The sequence below is a fragment of the Eutrigla gurnardus genome (genome assembly GCF_963514095.1).
Source record: "Eutrigla gurnardus genome assembly, chromosome: 16".
Taxonomy (NCBI): Eukaryota; Metazoa; Chordata; class Actinopteri; order Perciformes; family Triglidae; genus Eutrigla; species Eutrigla gurnardus.
In genome coordinates this window covers 21,115,119-21,130,028 of record NC_139927.1, presented here as the reverse complement: position 1 = coordinate 21,130,028, position 14,910 = coordinate 21,115,119, and the positions used below count along the sequence as shown (strand labels likewise).

The 14,910-nt window shown below is 48.4% G+C and overlaps 1 protein-coding gene across 1 annotated transcript in view; it reads left to right on the top strand.

Moving 5' to 3' along the window:
- LOC311027193 (26S proteasome regulatory subunit 4) overlaps window positions 1-14,910 on the top strand; it is a 125,208-nt gene that overhangs the window by 91,605 nt on the left and 18,693 nt on the right. The window lies entirely within an intron of this gene.

The window sequence follows — 14,910 nt, the reverse complement described above, 5'->3', positions numbered from 1 at the left end:
ATTCCCCAGACCTAAGAGGATTATTCTGCCTCTATAGCTGGAAGGTCTGTTCATATTAGTGTGACTCTAATAAAAGGAGCAATAGGGGGTAGCAGTGCATTGCAAAATCACACCAAGGGGGTGCAGGCCGGAAGCCCATATGTGACGTGTTGGGACTGAGAAGGGGTTGGAAAAATACAACAACATCACATCTCCCCTTTCTAGAATCATTGGGTAGACTGCCATTGATTCCCCAGACCTAAGAGGATTATTCTGCCTCTATAGCTGGAAGGTCTGTTCATATCAGTGTGACTCTAATAAAAGGAGCAATAGTGGGTAGCAGTGCGTTGCAAAATCACACCAAGGGGGTGCAGGCCGGAAGCCCATATGTGACGAGTTGGGACTGAGAAGGGGTTGGAAAAATACAACAACATCACATCTCCCCTTTCTAGAATCAATGGGTAGACTGCCATTGATTCCCCAGACCTAAGAGGATTATCCTGCCTCTATAGCTGGAAGGTCTGTTCATATTAGTGTAACTCTAATAAAAGGAGCAATAGGGGGTAGCAGTGCGTTGCAAAATCACACCAAGGGGGTGCAGGCCGGAAGCCCATATGTGACGAGTTGGGACTGAGAAGGGGTTGGAAAAATACAACAACATCACATCTCCCCTTTCTAAAATCAATGGGTAGACTGCCATTGATTCCCCAGACCTAGGAGGATTATTCTGCCTTTATAGCTGTAAGGTCTGTTCATATCAGTGTGACTCTAATAAAAGGAGCAATAGGGGGTAGCAGTGCGTTGCAAAATCACACCAAGGGGGTGCAGGCCGGAAGCCCATATGTGACGAGTTGGGACTGAGAAGGGGTTGGAAAAATACAACAACATCACATCTCCCCTTTATAGAATCAATGGGTAGACTGCCATTGATTCCCCAGACCTAAGAGGATTATTCTGCCTCTATAGCTGTAAGGTCTGTTCATATCAGTGTGACTCTAATAAAAGGAGCAATAGGGGGTAGCAGTGCGTTGCAAAATCACACCAAGGGGGTGCAGGCCGGAAGCCCATATGTGACGAGTTGGGACTGAGAAGGGGTTGGAAAAATACAACAACATCACATCTCCCCTTTCTAGAATCAATGGGTAGACTGCCATTGATTCCCCAGACCTAAGAGGATTATTCTGCCTCTATAGCTGGAAGGTCTGTTCATATTAGTGTGACTCTAATAAAAGGAGCAATAGGGGGTAGCAGTGCATTGCAAAATCACACCAAGGGGGTGCAGGCCGGAAGCCCATATGTGACGAGTTGGGACTGAGAAGGGGTTGGAAAAATACAACAACATCACATCTCCCCTTTATAGAATCAATGGGTAGACTGCCATTGATTCCCCAGACCTAAGAGGATTATTCTGCCTCTATAGCTGTAAGGTCTGTTCATATCAGTGTGACTCTAATAAAAGGAGCAATAGGGGGTAGCAGTGCGTTGCAAAATCACACCAAGGGGGTGCAGGCCGGAAGCCCATATGTGACGAGTTGGGACTGAGAAGGGGTTGGAAAAATACAACAACATCACATCTCCCCTTTCTAGAATCAATGGGTAGACTGCCATTGATTCCCCAGACCTAAGAGGATTATTCTGCCTCTATAGCTGGAAGGTCTGTTCATATTAGTGTGACTCTAATAAAAGGAGCAATAGGGGGTAGCAGTGCATTGCAAAATCACACCAAGGGGGTGCAGGCCGGAAGCCCATATGTGACGAGTTGGGACTGAGAAGGGGTTGGAAAAATACAACAACATCACATCTCCCCTTTCTAGAATCAATGGGTAGACTGCCATTGATTCCCCAGACCTAAGAGGATTATTCTGCCTCTATAGCTGTAAGGTCTGTTCCTATCAGTGTGACTCTAATAAAAGGAGCAATAGGGGGTAGCAGTGCGTTGCAAAATCACACCAAGGGGGTGCAGGCCGGAAGCCCATATGTGACGAGTTGGGACTGAGAAGGGGTTGGAAAAATACAACAACATCACATCTCCCCTTTCTAGAATCAATGGGTAGACTGCCATTGATTACCCAGACCTAAGAGGATTATTCTGCCTCTATAGCTGGAAGGTCTGTTCATATCAGTGTGACTCTAATAAAAGGAGCAATAGTGGGTAGCAGTGCGTTGCAAAATCACACCAAGGGGGTGCAGGCCGGAAGCCCATATGTGACGAGTTGGGACTGAGAAGGGGTTGGAAAAATACAACAACATCACATCTCCCCTTTCTAGAATCATTGGGTAGACTGCCATTGATTCCCCAGACCTAAGAGGATTATTCTGCCTCTATAGCTGGAAGGTCTGTTCATATCAGTGTGACTCTAATAAAAGGAGCAATAGTGGGTAGCAGTGCGTTGCAAAATCACACCAAGGGGGTGCAGGCCGGAAGCCCATATGTGACGAGTTGGGACTGAGAAGGGGTTGGAAAAATACAACAACATCACATCTCCCCTTTCTAGAATCAATGGGTAGACTGCCATTGATTCCCCAGACCTAAGAGGATTATCCTGCCTCTATAGCTGGAAGGTCTGTTCATATTAGTGTAACTCTAATAAAAGGAGCAATAGGGGGTAGCAGTGCGTTGCAAAATCACACCAAGGGGGTGCAGGCCGGAAGCCCATATGTGACGAGTTGGGACTGAGAAGGGGTTGGAAAAATACAACAACATCACATCTCCCCTTTCTAAAATCAATGGGTAGACTGCCATTGATTCCCCAGACCTAGGAGGATTATTCTGCCTTTATAGCTGTAAGGTCTGTTCATATCAGTGTGACTCTAATAAAAGGAGCAATAGGGGGTAGCAGTGCGTTGCAAAATCACACCAAGGGGGTGCAGGCCGGAAGCCCATATGTGACGAGTTGGGACTGAGAAGGGGTTGGAAAAATACAACAACATCACATCTCCCCTTTATAGAATCAATGGGTAGACTGCCATTGATTCCCCAGACCTAAGAGGATTATTCTGCCTCTATAGCTGTAAGGTCTGTTCATATCAGTGTGACTCTAATAAAAGGAGCAATAGGGGGTAGCAGTGCGTTGCAAAATCACACCAAGGGGGTGCAGGCCGGAAGCCCATATGTGACGAGTTGGGACTGAGAAGGGGTTGGAAAAATACAACAACATCACATCTCCCCTTTCTAGAATCAATGGGTAGACTGCCATTGATTACCCAGACCTAAGAGGATTATTCTGCCTCTATAGCTGGAAGGTCTGTTCATATCAGTGTGACTCTAATAAAAGGAGCAATAGTGGGTAGCAGTGCGTTGCAAAATCACACCAAGGGGGTGCAGGCCGGAAGCCCATATGTGACGAGTTGGGACTGAGAAGGGGTTGGAAAAATACAACAACATCACATCTCCCCTTTCTAGAATCATTGGGTAGACTGCCATTGATTCCCCAGACCTAAGAGGATTATTCTGCCTCTATAGCTGGAAGGTCTGTTCATATCAGTGTGACTCTAATAAAAGGAGCAATAGTGGGTAGCAGTGCGTTGCAAAATCACACCAAGGGGGTGCAGGCCGGAAGCCCATATGTGACGAGTTGGGACTGAGAAGGGGTTGGAAAAATACAACAACATCACATCTCCCCTTTCTAGAATCAATGGGTAGACTGCCATTGATTCCCCAGACCTAAGAGGATTATCCTGCCTCTATAGCTGGAAGGTCTGTTCATATTAGTGTAACTCTAATAAAAGGAGCAATAGGGGGTAGCAGTGCGTTGCAAAATCACACCAAGGGGGTGCAGGCCGGAAGCCCATATGTGACGAGTTGGGACTGAGAAGGGGTTGGAAAAATACAACAACATCACATCTCCCCTTTCTAAAATCAATGGGTAGACTGCCATTGATTCCCCAGACCTAGGAGGATTATTCTGCCTTTATAGCTGTAAGGTCTGTTCATATCAGTGTGACTCTAATAAAAGGAGCAATAGGGGGTAGCAGTGCGTTGCAAAATCACACCAAGGGGGTGCAGGCCGGAAGCCCATATGTGACGAGTTGGGACTGAGAAGGGGTTGGAAAAATACAACAACATCACATCTCCCCTTTATAGAATCAATGGGTAGACTGCCATTGATTCCCCAGACCTAAGAGGATTATTCTGCCTCTATAGCTGTAAGGTCTGTTCATATCAGTGTGACTCTAATAAAAGGAGCAATAGGGGGTAGCAGTGCGTTGCAAAATCACACCAAGGGGGTGCAGGCCGGAAGCCCATATGTGACGAGTTGGGACTGAGAAGGGGTTGGAAAAATACAACAACATCACATCTCCCCTTTCTAGAATCAATGGGTAGACTGCCATTGATTACCCAGACCTAAGAGGATTATTCTGCCTCTATAGCTGGAAGGTCTGTTCATATCAGTGTGACTCTAATAAAAGGAGCAATAGTGGGTAGCAGTGCGTTGCAAAATCACACCAAGGGGGTGCAGGCCGGAAGCCCATATGTGACGAGTTGGGACTGAGAAGGGGTTGGAAAAATACAACAACATCACATCTCCCCTTTCTAGAATCATTGGGTAGACTGCCATTGATTCCCCAGACCTAAGAGGATTATTCTGCCTCTATAGCTGGAAGGTCTGTTCATATCAGTGTGACTCTAATAAAAGGAGCAATAGTGGGTAGCAGTGCGTTGCAAAATCACACCAAGGGGGTGCAGGCCGGAAGCCCATATGTGACGAGTTGGGACTGAGAAGGGGTTGGAAAAATACAACAACATCACATCTCCCCTTTCTAGAATCAATGGGTAGACTGCCATTGATTCCCCAGACCTAAGAGGATTATCCTGCCTCTATAGCTGGAAGGTCTGTTCATATTAGTGTAACTCTAATAAAAGGAGCAATAGGGGGTAGCAGTGCGTTGCAAAATCACACCAAGGGGGTGCAGGCCGGAAGCCCATATGTGACGAGTTGGGACTGAGAAGGGGTTGGAAAAATACAACAACATCACATCTCCCCTTTCTAAAATCAATGGGTAGACTGCCATTGATTCCCCAGACCTAGGAGGATTATTCTGCCTTTATAGCTGTAAGGTCTGTTCCTATCAGTGTGACTCTAATAAAAGGAGCAATAGGGGGTAGCAGTGCGTTGCAAAATCACACCAAGGGGGTGCAGGCCGGAAGCCCATATGTGACGAGTTGGGACTGAGAAGGGGTTGGAAAAATACAACAACATCACATCTCCCCTTTCTAGAATCAATGGGTAGACTGCCATTGGTTCCCCAGACCTAAGAGGATTATTCTGCCTTTATAGCTGTAAGGTCTGTTCATATCAGTGTGACTCTAATAAAAGGAGCAATAGGGGGTAGCAGTGCGTTGCAAAATCACACCAAGGGGGTGCAGGCCGGAAGCCCATATGTGACGAGTTGGGACTGAGAAGGGGTTGGAAAAATACAACAACATCACATCTCCCCTTTATAGAATCAATGGGTAGACTGCCATTGATTCCCCAGACCTAAGCGGATTATTCTGCCTCTATAGCTGTAAGGTCTGTTCATATCAGTGTGACTCTAATAAAAGGAGCAATAGGGGGTAGCAGTGCGTTGCAAAATCACACCAAGGGGGTGCAGGCCGGAAGCCCATATGTGACGAGTTGGGACTGAGAAGGGGTTGGAAAAATACAACAACATCACATCTCCCCTTTATAGAATCAATGGGTAGACTGCCATTGATTCCCCAGACCTAAGAGGATTATTCTGCCTCTATAGCTGTAAGGTCTGTTCATATCAGTGTGACTCTAATAAAAGGAGCAATAGGGGGTAGCAGTGCGTTGCAAAATCACACCAAGGGGGTGCAGGCCGGAAGCCCATATGTGACGAGTTGGGACTGAGAAGGGGTGGGAAAAATACAACAACATCACATCTCCCCTTTCTAGAATCAATGGGTAGACTGCCATTGATTCCCCAGACCTAAGAGGATTATTCTGCCTTCATAGCTGTAAGGTCTGTTCATATCAGTGTGACTCTAATAATAGGAGCAATAGGGGGTAGCAGTACGTTGCAAAATCACACCAAGGGGGTGCAGGCCGGAAGCCCATATGTGACGAGTTGGGACTGAGAAGGGGTTGGAAAAATACAACAACATCACATCTCCCCTTTCTAGAATCAGTGGGTAGACTGCCATTGATTCCCCAGACCTAAGAGGATTATTCTGCCTTCATAGCTGTAAGGTCTGTTCATATCAGTGTGACTCTAATAATAGGAGCAATAGGGGGTAGCAGTACGTTGCAAAATCACACCAAGGGGGTGCAGGCCGGAAGCCCATATGTGACGAGTTGGGACTGAGAAGGGGTTGGAAAAATACAACAACATCACATCTCCCCTTTATAGAATCAATGGGTAGACTGCCATTGATTCCCCAGACCTAAGAGGATTATTCTGCCTCTATAGCTGTAAGGTCTGTTCATATCAGTGTGACTCTAATAAAAGGAGCAATAGGGGGTAGCAGTGCGTTGCAAAATCACACCAAGGGGGTGCAGGCCGGAAGCCCATATGTGACGAGTTGGGACTGAGAAGGGGTGGGAAAAATACAACAACATCACATCTCCCCTTTCTAGAATCAATGGGTAGACTGCCATTGATTCCCCAGACCTAAGAGGATTATTCTGCCTTCATAGCTGTAAGGTCTGTTCATATCAGTGTGACTCTAATAATAGGAGCAATAGGGGGTAGCAGTACGTTGCAAAATCACACCAAGGGGGTGCAGGCCGGAAGCCCATATGTGACGAGTTGGGACTGAGAAGGGGTTGGAAAAATACAACAACATCACATCTCCCCTTTCTAGAATCAGTGGGTAGACTGCCATTGATTCCCCAGACCTAAGAGGATTATTCTGCCTCTATAGCTGTAAGGTCTGTTCATATCAGCGTGACTCTACTAAAAGGAGCAATAGGGGGAAGCAGTGCATTGAAAAATCACACCGAGGGGGTGCAGGCCGGAAGCCCATATGTGACGAGTTTGGACTGAGAATGGGTTGGAAAAATACAAAAACATCACATCTCCCCTTTCTAGAATCAATGGGTAGACTGCCATTGATTCCCCAGACCTAGGAGGATTAATCTGCCTTTATAGCTGGAAGGTCTGTTCCTATCAGTGTGGCTCAATAATAAGTACAACAGGGCATAGCAGTTAACTAAAACGTGGCACCAAGGGGTTGCTGGCCGGACATCCAAATGCGACGGCATGGGAGTGATAACGTATTATTATAATACAATAAAACCTGGTTCCAGACGGGGCTCCGATCTTCCTCCGGGGCGGGTCACTCCTCTTCTTCCTCGATTTTCAATGGGGTCTTCTGAACCATTCTTAGTCTGGCCCCTCACCTGAGACCAATTTGCCCTGGGAAAACCTAACAGGAGCACTAAGCTCCAGACAACACAGCCCTCAGGGTCATAGGGACACACAAACCTCTCCACCACGGTAAGGTGATGGTTCACGGAGAGGAGGATCCATTCATCCATTCATCCATTCATCCATTGTCTACCGCTTATCCTGTTTTCAGGGTCGCGGGGGGGGGGGGGGGGGGGGCTGGAGCCGATCCCAGCTGTCATTGGGCGAAGGCAGGGTACACCCTGGACAGGTCGCCAGTCCATCGCAGTGCCAACATGTAGAGACAAACAACCATTCACTCTCACATTCACACCTACGGGCAATTTAGAGTCATCAATTAACCTATCTCCATCCTGCATGTCTTTGGACTGTGGGAGGAAGCCGGAGAACCCGGAGAGAACCCACGCTCACACGGGGAGAACATGCAAACTCCACACAGAAGGAACCCGGGCCCGATCCAGGAAACGAACCCGGGACCCTCTTGCTGTGAGGCGACAGTGCTACCCACTACACCACCGTGCAGCCCCAGAGAGGAGGATGTAACGTCTATATGTCACGAGTTGGGAGTGAGAATATATTGCAAAGTGACACCACTCGGACGCTGTCCAATCATCAATAGCCTAAGTGACAAGTTGGAAGTAAGAAAGTGGTGCAGTAATACAATAACACCACATCTCCCCTTTCTAGAATCAATGGGTAGACTACTATTGATTCACCAGACCTAAGAGGATTATTCTACCTCTATAGCTGGAAGAACTGTTTTTATCAATGTGTATCTAATAAAAAGAGCAATAGGGGACAGCTGTAAGTTAATAATGGATGCTAAGGTGGTGCTGCCCAATCCTCTATGTCATGAGCTAGGAGTGAGAATATGTTGCAAAGTGACACCAAAGGAATGCTGATCAAACATCTATAGCATAAGTGACAATGTGAGAGTAAGAATGTGGTGCAGTAATACAATTACACACTGTCACGGAGTGAGCCGTGACGCTTACGCTAACCGCAGACACTGTCACACGCGTTTCAACACGCGATATATTTCTAAACATTCATTTCATCTGTTAACACAACATTGTACCAGTAACAAACCACTCATACACACTAGGTCGTTTTGGCAATGTAATGTTGAAGCGAACGTACAAACACATTGATATTCCTGTAGACTCACTGCCAACTCCAATCACTTCCTTCTTCTCGGGCGAAACCGAGGGACTGGTTCACTGTGCAGATATTGCGGGGGTCGCGCGCTCTGGGCGGCGCATACTATTTTGTCGGGGGTGTTTTACCAGGTTTGGGGGAAATGTAGTTTATTATGTGTAGAAGGGGTTTTGTGTACTTAAAATTATTTTGGGTGTTTATGTGTTTTGTGTTTGTTATTTTCAGTTGTTTATTTTCATGTGGAAAGTTGTTATTTAGTTAATTGATTTATGTTTGCAACTTGGCTCGTCTTTGGGGGAGGAGCTGCGGGTATAGAAGGCCGGTAGAATGCTCCAGACGGGGATTGTAGTGAGGATGTCTAAGGTATGGTCGGCTGTAGTTCAGTTTTGTTCAGGGTCCACTCTAGGGATTTAGCCTGGCAAACTTGAAGCCATTTTGTTTTGCATGTTGCAACTTTCGTTTTGTTTAGGCTATTTTCTGCATTTGACTTTATTTTGGGACGCTGTAAATATTTGCACATTTTGAAAAGAAAAGTTTTAGAAAAAAAGGAAAATAAAAAGCGTTATCTGTGGAAAAGAAGTTGCCTCTGTCCTTATCCACTTCACCGCCGACCAGTCCTGCAACATGTGGTGTCAGAAGTGGGATTTGGAGTGGTAGAGACGAAGACAAAGACAAAGGCAGAGGCAAAGAAGAAGATGACGACCAGGAAGGCAACCAACAAAACCAATGAAGAACCACCACCACCAGCAGCAACCGCAGCAGTTGGGGGTGATGCAGAGGCGACAGCAGCAGCAGCAAGAGCTGCCGCCAACGCAGCTGATTCTTCACTGGACCGGCTGGCAAGAATGTTCGAGTCCTTCATGATGGTGCAGCGAGCCAGAGATGAAAAGCTGGAGAAAGAGTCTGGCCGGCAAGCCCAGCGGTTTTCCGTCCTTACCCACCAGGTGACCCAACTCCAGCTGGATGTGGAGGCGGGGAGAGAGAGAGGGAGCACGCCGGTTCCTTCTCGCAGTTTAACACCTGAGCCGCCCGCAGCCACCACCAGAGGGGGTAAGACGCCATACCAGCTGAAGATGCCAAAGCTTGAAGAGACAGACAACATCGACCATTATCTGACGACGTTTGAGAAGCTGGCAGCAGCCTGTGAGTGGCCGAAGGAGGACTGGGCAATCCACCTCATACCACTGCTAACAGGCAAAGCCAGGAGCGCCTTCATTGCAATGGACCCTGGAAACAACATGGACTTTGACAAACTGAAGGAAGCCATTTTGAAAAAATATGAAATTAATGCAGAGACGTACCGCTCACAATTCAGAGCAATGGACACCAACCAAGACGAAACACCACAAGAACTTTACATACGTCTGAAAGACCTGTTTTGTAAATGGGTGAAGTATGACACCTGCAGCAAAGAGGCCCTCATGGAGACCATGGTGCTGGAGCAATACCTGCGCGTTCTCTATCCAGAGGTGAGGACCTGGGTCAAAGAACGTGACCCGAAAACAGCAGCAGATGCCGCCACCCTGGTGGAGAACTTCGTCGCCGCACACAAAGGCTCCAAGAGGTACCGCTACGCTGGAGTGCTGGACCGCCAACCCTGGGGTAAGTCTGATGGTGTTGGTAGTGGACGTGGTTCTGGTGCGCCCCCTAACTACAGTAGGAACACCCCACCCCCTCCCCATAGCAGGATTAAGCCCCAAGGTTTTTCATGCTTTAACTGTGGTGAGGACGGTCACAAGAGCCCCGCTTGCCCCCTCAGAAAGCCCAAGCAGTCCCATTTGTGCTATGTACCCAACCCTAGCCCACCCGTTAAGAAACAGCAGAGCAGAGATCCCGTCATTTCTGTAGAGCTAAATGGTAAACCCACCACGGCCCTAGTTGACACAGGCTGCACACAGACATTTGTTCAGGCAGATTTGGTCCCCCTTGAGTTTCGAAATGAAAATGACAAGCTGACTATCTGTTGTGTTCATGGTGATAAAAGTGAACACAGTACAGCAGAGGTGTATGTCAGAGTAGCTGGCCAGACGTATTTGCTCAAGGTGGGGCTGGTCCCCGAACTGCCATACCCAATTTTGCTAGGCCAGGACCTCCCTGTGTTGCCAGACCTGGTAGGGAAAACTGCTTTAAGCTATGTGGTGACTAGAGCTATGGCTAAGGCTAAACCGGATGACATGACAGTTTCCTTTTTATGGTGAGGAGGTTCCAGCTGAGCCAGCTTGCACCAGAGAGGAGCGATGTGATAAGCGCAGAGAGACAGTGCGAGACATCGTAGAGCAGTCAGGCCTACAGAGTGTGTCAGATGTTGATCCCCCTAGCTTGTCTGATAATGATGTACGCTTTTCTGGTGATGTTGCTGTAGTGCAGCGTGCTGACCCAACACTAGCCAAACTGTTCAAAAAGGCAGAAGAGGGTTCTTGCTTTGTCCCAGCCCTTGGCAATGAATCTTTTACCCTGCAAAATAACATGCTGTACAGACAGAGTGAAGATGGTTTGCAGCTTGTTGTGCCAGAGCAGTACAGACAGCAAGTGTTAAGAGTTAGGACACACAATCCCATGGGCAGGTCATCTGGCACACATGAAGACACTACAACGCATTAGCAAACGCTTTTACTGGCCTGGAATGTTTGTGCAGGTGAAAAATTACTGCAGGTCATGTCCCCGATGTCAGCTAGTTGGAGGGAAAGGTTTTGCACGTGCCCCATTAGTGCCACTCCCTGTAGTTGACACCCCTTTTGAGAGGATAGGGGTAGATGTAGTTGGTCCCCTGGAAAAGAGTAGGTCAGGGAACCGCTTCATTTTAGTAATTTGTGATTACGCTACCAGGTATCCCGAGGCCTTCCCCCTTAAAGTTGTCACTGCTAAGCAAGTTGCATCTTGCCTACTCCAACTCTTTTCCAGAGTAGGGATTCCCCGTGAGGTGCTAACTGACCAAGGCCCCAACTTCATGAGCAGAACCCTGAAACAAGTTTATGACCTGTTAGGGATAAAGCGCATCAGAACCACTCCCTATCACCCACAGACTGATGGACTTGTCGAGCGGTTCAATCAGACCCTGTTGAACATGCTCCGACGGTTTGTGGATGACAGCGGACAAGAGTGGGACCAGTGGCTACCCTACCTGTTGTTCGCGTACAGGGAGGTCCCCCAAGAGTCGACAGGGTTCTCGCCTTTCGAATTGCTGTACGGACGTCAGGTGAGGGGCCCACTGGACGTACTGAAGGAGACCTGGGAAGGAGAGACAGCGGAGCAGACTGACATCATCTCCTACGTCTTGAAGATGAGGGAGAAGCTGACTGCTGTGACCGCCATGGCTCAGGACAACCTCCGCAAGTCCCAAGATCGACAGAAGGCGTGGTATGACCGGTCTGCCCGCACACGCAGCTTCCAGCCTGGTGATCGGGTCCTGCTGTTGTTGCCCAGCTCAGACAACAAGCTGTTGGCAAAATGGCAGGGGCCCTACACCGTGGCGCGTAAGATGGGAGAAGTGACCTATGAGATCGACATGCCAGACCGTCGAAAGAAACATCAAGTCTTCCATGTCAACATGCTGAAGCGATGGAACGAGCGAGCAGAGCCAGAACTGCAGTCAGAGCCGCAGCAGGAGGCGTCAGTGCTGTTCATCCGAGCGGTCGAGGAGGAGGAAGAGGACAGCGAACAGTATCTGCCAGGCCGGGAGGAGGACAGCCAACTGGACATCAGCCATCTGCCAGAGGAACGCCAGCGTGACCTCAACAGCATCCTGCCAGGGGGCCTCTTCACTCATCGACCTGGGCGGACGGAGCTGGTCGAGCACCAGGTGGTGCTCAAGGACGATAATCCTGTGCGGCAGCCTTGCTACAGGGTGCCAGAGCGACTGCTGCCGGTCCTGAAGGAGGAACTGGACATGATGCTTCAGCTGGGGGTCATCGAGCCATCCTTCAGCGAATGGAGCAGCCCAGTTATCCTTGTTCCCAAGAAAGATGGCAGCCTGAGATTCTGCTTGGACTTTCGCAAGGTCAACATACAAGCAAAGTTTGACCCGTACCCCATGCCAAGGGTGGACGACCTGGTTGAACGCCTGGGCAAGGCCAGATACCTTAGCACACTGGACCTGTGCAAGGGTTATTGGCAGGTGCCACTGGCAGAGGGCAGCAAAGAGCTCACTGCCTTCAGAACGCCATTCGGGCACTTCCAGTTCACCGTTCTACCCTTCGGCCTGCATGGGGCACCAGCAAGTTTCCAGCGCCTGATGGACAGAATCCTCAGGGGGGCGGAGGGCTTTGCTGCCGCCTATCTTGATGATATAGTGATCTACAGCGCCACCTGGGAGGAGCACCTCCAACATCTGCAGCAGGTCCTCTCCTTGGTTAAGGAGGCGGGCCTCACCATCCACCCAGACAAGTGTGCCTTGGCCAGGGAGGAGACCTCCTACCTGGGCTATGTGCTGGGCAGAGGTGTTATCCGTCCCCAGGTGGGGAAGGTGGAAGCGATCCTGTCTGCAGAGCGGCCAACCACCAAGAAGCAGGTGCGGTCGTTCTTGGGTCTTGTGGGTTGGTATAGGCGCTTTATACCGAACTTTTCGGAGAAGGCGTCTGTGCTGACAGAGCTGACCCGCAAGAACCAACCCAACAAGGTGGAGTGGACCGAGGAGTGCGAGAGCGCATTCCGGGACTTAAAGGACTCTTTGTGTCAAGAGCCTGTGCTCCTCAGTCCAGACTTCGAGCGCCAGTTCACGGTGCAGACAGATGCGTCTGAGCGTGGCCTGGGTGCAGTCCTCTTGCAGGAGGATGAAGGACAGCTGCGGCCAGTGGCTTACATTAGCCGTAAGCTGCTACCCAGGGAGCAGAACTATTCAACTGTAGAGAAAGAGTGCCTTGCTATAAAATGGGCACTGGACTCTTTCAGGTACTATTTGTTGGGGCGCAAATTTGTACTTGAAACTGACCACAGAGCGTTGTCCTGGTTGGGGAGTATGCGGGACACCAATGCCAGGATCACCAGGTGGTTCTTGGCCATGCAGCCTTTTGACTTTGATGTTCTGTACAGGCCAGGGAAGATGAACTGCACAGCTGATTTCCTGTCTAGACTGCCACAGGGGGCATTTTCAGAAGGGGGGGGAAATGTCACGGAGTGAGCCGTGACGCTTACGCTAACCGCAGACACTGTCACACGCGTTTCAACACGCGATATATTTCTAAACATTCATTTCATCTGTTAACACAACATTGTACCAGTAACAAACCACTCATACACACTAGGTCGTTTTTGCAATGTAATGTTGAAGCGAACGTACAAACACATTGATATTCCTGTAGACTCACTGCCAACTCCAATCACTTCCTTCTTCTCGGGCGAAACCGAGGGACTGGTTCACTGTGCAGATATTGCGGGGGTCGCGCGCTCTGGGCGGCGCATACTATTTTGTCGGGGGTGTTTTACCAGGTTTGGGGGAAATGTAGTTTATTATGTGTAGAAGGGGTTTTGTGTACTTAAAATTATTTTGGGTGTTTATGTGTTTTGTGTTTGTTATTTTCAGTTGTTTATTTTCATGTGGAAAGTTGTTATTTAGTTAATTGATTTATGTTTGCAACTTGGCTCGTCTTTGGGGGAGGAGCTGCGGGTATAGAAGGCCGGTAGAATGCTCCAGACGGGGATTGTAGTGAGGATGTCTAAGGTATGGTCGGCTGTAGTTCAGTTTTGTTCAGGGTCCACTCTAGGGATTTAGCCTGGCAAACTTGAAGCCATTTTGTTTTGCATGTTGCAACTTTCGTTTTGTTTAGGCTATTTTCTGCATTTGACTTTATTTTGGGACGCTGTAAATATTTGCACATTTTGAAAAGAAAAGTTTTAGAAAAAAAGGAAAATAAAAAGCGTTATCTGTGGAAAAGAAGTTGCCTCTGTCCTTATCCACTTCACCGCCGACCAGTCCTGCAACACACACCATGTACCCTTTCTAGAATCAATGGGTAGACTGCCATTGATTCCCCAGACCTAAGAGGATTATTCTGCCTCTATAGCTGGAAGGTCTGTTCATATCAGTGTGACTCTAATAAAAGGAGCAATAGGGGGTAGCAGTGCGTTGCAAAATCACACCAAGGGGGTGCAGGCCGGAAGCCCATATGTGACGAGTTGGGACTGAGAAGGGGTTGGAAAAATACAACAACATCACATCTCCCCTTTCTAGAATCAATGGGTAGACTGCCATTGGTTCCCCAGACCTAAGAGGATTATTCTGCCTTTATAGCTGTAAGGTCTGTTCATATCAGTGTGACTCTAATAAAAGGAGCAATAGGGGGTAGCAGTGCGTTGCAAAATCACACCAAGGGGGTGCAGGCCGGAAGCCCATATGTGACGAGTTGGGACTGAGAAGGGGTTGGAAAAATACAACAACATCACATCTCCCCTTTATAGAATCAATGGGTAGACTGCCATTGATTC